At 39.1% G+C, this 6,372-nt stretch overlaps 1 pseudogene; it reads left to right on the top strand.

Annotated features, from left to right (window-relative positions):
• Positions 1 to 5,852: 5,852 nt before the first annotated feature.
• Positions 5,853 to 5,995, top strand: LOC142876731 (uncharacterized; annotated as a pseudogene).
• Positions 5,996 to 6,372: the final 377 nt, after the last annotated feature.

The raw sequence follows: 6,372 nt of genomic DNA, 5'->3' as shown, positions 1-6,372 counted from the left end.
TTTACACACTGTAAAGCCCAGTAGGATGATACAGCTCAGCCATTTCTTTGGGGACTCCTTCTCATCAATTTCTTTAAGTCTTTCCTTTTGCACTGGTGGGAGTCTCCAGAGAAAGACTTTCCAAACTCTTGCATGGAGGGTAGAGGCCAGCTGCCAACATCCTGGAAATAAGAGTGAGGGAAGAGGGCATAGGTCTTGGCAGTCAGTATGTAAATATTTATTTAATCTTCCTTCAATCCTACTTAGTCCTCCTTTCATTGAGGTTCCCCGGCCCTAGACTGTGTCTGGTGTAACCCCTGTCCAGCGACTTTCTCATTTATCCCATCTCTGGAGAACAGACACTTGGGCTTCTGCTGGGCTGAAGGAAAACTGCACAGAGAAGAGGAGATGTCATGTCTTAAACAGATTTCAGCCAATCCTCCTGTTTAGACGCCACACCTTAAGCCCTACTTCTAGAGACGATTGATGCCACCAATTTCTGAGCCTTTGGGGGATTTTTCAGTGCCACGGAGTTTGTTTGTCTACTGATCTCTTTGCTGGTTTAGAGTCACCTTTCTTAGGTCTAATAAATCAGTTTTTAATATGATTTGAGCATCTGCTTTCTAGATTCCAAAATGTTATTGCTATTTCCTTCTCTCTCATTATCTTTGTCCTTGTGGGTTTATGCAAATTAAAAAAAAAAGAGCCTTTGCAGTTATTTTAGTGGGTTTTAGAATGGAGCAAGAATAAATGTGTGTGCTCAGTCCTCCATCTTTGCCAGAAAGTCTCTCTGGTAGTTTTTGCAATGGCATTTAAAACATTGTTGTGATCTCTTGGGCCCCATTAGCAGAAGGAAACCATCTGAAAACAAGGGAAGTAACCGTCCTACTGTCACTTTGTGGTGGTCAGTGAACTCTGGAATACTATTTTCAGTTCTGGGCACAATCCTTAAAACTAGAGAGGAATGGAATTCATCATTCAGGAGCAGGTTGTTTAATTTCCATGTGTTTGTATATTTTTGAGAATTCCTCTTATAATTGATTTCTAGTTTTATTCCACAGTGACCTGAGAAAATACTTGATATGATTTCAATTTTTAAAAATTTATTGAGACTTGTTTTGTGGCCTATCATATGGTCTATCTTGGAAAATATTGCATGAACTGATGATAAGAATGTATACTCTGCAGTTTTGGGGCAGAATGTTCTGTAAATGTCTGTCAGGTACCTTTGTTCTAGAGTCCCATTTAGGTCCAGTGTTTCTCTGCTAACTTTCCATCTCAACGATCTGTATAGTGCTGTCAGTAGAGTACTGAAGTGCCCCACTATTATTGTATTTCTGTCTATCTCCTTTCTTAGTTCCAGTATCTAGTAGTATTTGTTTTATGAATCTGGGAGCTCCCATGTTAAGTACACATACATTTAGTATTGTTATATCTTCTTGTTGGATTTTTTTTTATCATTATATAACTTTTCTCTTCTTTTACTATTGTTGATTTAAGGTCTGTTTTATTGGGTACAATGTACAGTATTCAGGTGACAGGTATACTAAAAGCCCAGGCTTTACCACTGTCCAATTCACCCAGGTAAGTAACCAAAAACCACTTCTACCCTTAAATCTATTGAAATTTTAAAAAGGTGATTAAATGAAGAAAAAAAAAGAAAAAAGAAAAACTAATTATTTTAGAGGATAGTGACTAGAATATTAATGGAGCAGTTGATGGGATTGGGAATGTTTTCAATAGAGAATGGATATTTTTGGAAGTTGACCTCAAATATTTGAAAGGCTGATTCATTCGTTCATTCATTTGACACATCTTTGTTGAGTTCCTATCACGTGCCAGGGGGCATTCTTCTAGTGTGAGAACAAGGGGGTAAATGTGACCAATTCCCAATTTTCGTGGTGCTTACTTTCTGGGGCATAAAGAGTGATTTACTGGGGGAGTGATTTATTCCACTATAGAAGTAGAGCAAATGGATAGAAGCCATAGGAGGCTCAATGTCAGATGAATACAAGGAAGAAATTTAAAATGTTAGGACAGTTGAAGTGCGATGAACAGCTTGGTCTGCCCCCTCAGAAGTCCGTGAGAACCTCAGATACTCCCAGCCAGGTGGTTCAGAAGAGAGGTCAAGTGCACAGGCTGTGGTCAGAGTCCCAACTCTAACCCTTGCTGTCTGTTGACCTTGGCCAAGTCACAGCCCATCAGGGCTTCCACTGTTTCACTGTAAAGTGAGGGTGATACGGTGAGGTGTTAAGAGGAGTAAAGGAACTAATCTGGCAAAGTACTTAGAAGCATATGTGGTACATAGCAAATGCTACCTGGGTATGAGTTGTATCATTTGTTTTCTACTTTTCCTGTTTTTGTTGTTTTTTTTTTATCAAGTTTTTATTTTGAAAAAATTTTAAACCAACAGAAAAGTTGCAAAAATAGTATAATGACCTCCTACATACTCTACCTTAATTTTCCACTCCTTACCACTTGCTGCATTGGCTTTCTCTCTCTGAGTGTGCTTTGCTTGTTTGCGGCTGGACCGTTTGAGTATTAGTCCCGGCTATCGTGGCACTTCACCCTTATGTGGTGCAGAATATAGTTTCCCAAGCATGAGGGAATTCTGCAGAATGATCATAGTCAGGAAATTTAATGTTGATACAATCCTATTTTCTAATGTACAGTCCATATTCACCTTTCTCCAACTGTCTCAATATTGTTTTTACAGCTTTTTAAAAAAAATCAAGATGTAACCAAGGATCTTGCATTTAATTACATTTAATTGTCATGTCTCTTTACCCTCTTTAATCTGGAACTGTTCACCATGCTTTTTTGTCTTTTATGACATTGACATTTTTGAGAAGGCCAGGCCATTATTTGTAAGACGTAACTCCATTTGGATTCCTCTGATTCTTTCCTCTTGATTAGATTTAAATTAAAAATTTTTAACAGAAACACTACATAGCTGATGTGGTTCTCTTGGTGCATCACATCAGGAACTACCTGATGTCAACTTGTCACATTACTGTCATTGTGACTTCTATTATTTGGTGAAGGTGTTACCTGCCACCTTCCCTTCTTATAATTAGTAAATCACTGTGTGATACTCTGAGACTATGTGGCTGTCCTATTCCCTGGATAATCTTTCACCTGGTGGTTTTAATATCCATTGGTGATTCTTTTATTATTTCATAATGGGCATTGAACAGAAAAGGTGACTTTAATTCAGAAAGAAAATCGCCATAGAGTTCAGCAGGCAGTTGGCCTCACTTAGTAGAAAAGAACACAAGCTTTGGTGTAAACTCACCCCTCTCTGCCAGTGACCAGCCTAATGATGCCGAGTAAATTCTCTTAAATTTAATCTTGTGCAAAATGAGAATCATAATTTCAATCTCACAGGGTTTATTTGTGGATTGAATACAAAGGGAAGCTATCCTGAAAATGGTGACGATGGTGATGAATATAATAGAATATAGTATTACAGGGTGAAGATGGTTAAATTTTCAACTAACTTTGGGGGTTAGAGAAAGAAAGAATGAAGTGGATACATCAGACAGGCTGTGGGGAAAGAGCCTTGCTTACAATCGATCAGGTGAAAGAAACAGAGGACACAAGGAAAGACACTGTGATTAAACATTTGGTGAACACTTCCTACGTAATACCAGCCACTCTAGGATTGTTACACTTAATCGATAAATGATTTTGACTCTAAGATTTTTAACAAGTTAGGTCAGGGAAATTATGACATTGCCTCCCGAGTTTGGGCAAATTGGGAAGGGTAGGAGTAGGGAGCAAGAAGATAAAAAGTTCGATCATTGTCACATTCAGCCTGAATTGGTGGTAGTATGGCCAGTTTGAAATGCCCTGCAGAGAGGAGGTGAGAATCAGTGTCGGACTGTTTGCATGAGCGTCACCTGAGAAGTCTGTAAAAATCATAAGTTTCTAAACGAAGCTGCAGAGATTCTGGTTCGGTGTATCTTGGGTGAGGTTTGGCCCACTGCCAGGGTAGATAAAGTGCTACATGAACCAAAAAGATCAGCTCAGGGGTAGAAAGTTGATTTGTGTGTCATCAGATTATAGACAGAAATCGTATACCTGGGTGTGATAGCATTAGCCCTAGTCCTGGTTTATAACGATAAGAATAAGCCACTAAGGTCTTTTATCAATAGATCAAAGCAATTTGACATGCACATTACTGACAGAGCTGACACAGAAATAGCTGGAAAGGTCCGCAGCCAATCCTGAGATCTGTGCTGTCCAGTGTGTGGCCACCCGCCACATGCGACTCAACTAGAAGGAAAGAAGCAACAGGTGAGTTGATATACTTTTAGGATATTTGAGTATTTAGAGTCACTAAAAAAAAAAACTTTTATTATGGAAAATTTAAATGTAAACTAAATCAATTAAATCTAAATCAATTAAAATCTAAATCAATTAAAATCAGATACATTTAAAAATATAGCTCCTCGGTTAAACTAGCCACGTGTCAAGCATTTCAGTAGCTAGGGGCGACAGTGTTGGACAGTGCAGATAGGGAACATTCCCGGCAGCACGGAAAGTTCTATTGGATGATGCTGCGGAGGAAGTGCTGGTAAGTTGCCAAAGGCCACCCACCGTAGAAAATAGCTCTTACTGGCCTCACTCTAGACACCAGGAAAGATTTAGTGTAGAAGTGAATTAAGGACTATTTTAGCTGTTCTTATTGCCAACTAGAGGAAGAAAGACTGCAGGAGGCTGTTGACAAAGAGGAGCAATAACATCCTTTGACTTCCATTCCCCCTTTTGGGGGTATGTGTTAGGGTCTAGGGAGACTGAGCTGTTAAACCCTTTGGCCCTGGTGGCAAGCTACCTGGAAGGTCCTCTCTTAAAGGACTAGTCAACCAGTCTTTTTTGGATCCGACTCTCTTCCTGGCCCACACCTTCCCATTCCCCAGGCAGCCTGACTGCCAAGACGGTTGGCAGCGCCCAGGTGTGATACCAGGTAGCTGCGTTTCCTCTCTGTGTGTGCTCTGTTGGCCCTCTCTAAGCATAGTCTGCATCCATCTGCTCCTCTCGCCCTTCCACGCTGCAGAGTTAGGTGTTGTTTTGTCCCCTGGAGGAAGCCCATATTGTTCTGTTCCTACCAGAGAAGAAACAAATCAGGAGCAACAAGGAAAAATATGGAGTGTAAGCATGTGTTTCCAGGTCATCAACATGCAAGCAAAAGTGCACGAAAATGAGTGTTAATTTGCTGCATGATTCAGTGTTTGCAAGACTATCGAGTCATTTCCCATAGGCTGCCCAGCAGCCATCACATGGTAATGGATTTCTATTATAACCCATGTATGACGGTTGAACCGACAACCTAATGATCACAGAAAAGTGCAAAATAATAACAATGGTGATAACAATAATGATAGTGTAATCATTAACTGGCAAAGGCATTTACCACTGGGATCAAGTGGGGAATACAGGTTTTGGGGGGCAGCTATAACAGGTCTGATTGTCTCATTTTTAACATTTGTGCTTTCTGTTGTCTTCATTTAAAAAACTAAAATAAAAATTCTCAACTATGAAAATAGACCCGGTCTAACAATTAAACTAGAAAGAAGTGGTATGGATAAATAAGTTAGGCTTTTATTTTTGTCTTTCGACTTAGGTTTTGGAAGTCCTTTAATATTTCTTTGGAATGTTCCGCAGTAATTGTCAAACAAAACCAGAAAAAGACTCCAGGATTTTTGGGATTTTTGTGTTCAGTAATGAATTATATTCTCCATTCCCCATTTTCTCATTCAAACACATGTGCCTTTGGCTTTGCTTTAGTTATCAGTAAAACTCACGGTAGACTTGTACTTTAAAACGGACCAAACCATTTAAAAACAAGACCATTTTAAAGATAAACGGGCATAGTTACCTGGCAGGGGAGATACTACGATGGTTTTCCCAGGGCAAGGCTTATCCATTGTACAGACCCCTGCAGTTTCCCCAAATGTGGAAAACTCACTGTACAACGTATGGGAGTGGGGGACTGCGTTTGTGCTCCCCCCAATACTTGCTTTTTAAAAAGAAAAAAAATTAAAAAATTAAAGATAAATGGACATTTAAAATTCATTTTATCCTTTTTTCTGCTCCTTATTATTTTATCCTTCTCTTTCTTTTTTTGCTATCATCGAGTGTATTTTAATATCTGGTTGAAGAGAGAATCCATCAGATTTTAACAATATAAACATTCATGCATTTAAAATGTCCAAAAGAGAATTCTGAATAACGGAAGTAGAGTTTAGTGTTTAGTTATTTCTTTTTCTTGAAAAGTTGCCTCCCCTCATGCTCATTTTCTTTAATGGAATGTTGTTAGCTACCTTGTTTTGGGCAAATATCCTCTAGCAGGTTTCAGCCCAGAACAAATATTTATGGTTAAGCCCTAAA

Source organism: Microcebus murinus, chromosome 15 (assembly GCF_040939455.1).
Source record: "Microcebus murinus isolate Inina chromosome 15, M.murinus_Inina_mat1.0, whole genome shotgun sequence".
Lineage (NCBI taxonomy): Eukaryota > Metazoa > Chordata > Mammalia > Primates > Cheirogaleidae > Microcebus > Microcebus murinus.
This window is presented reverse-complemented; position numbering and strand designations above follow the sequence as displayed.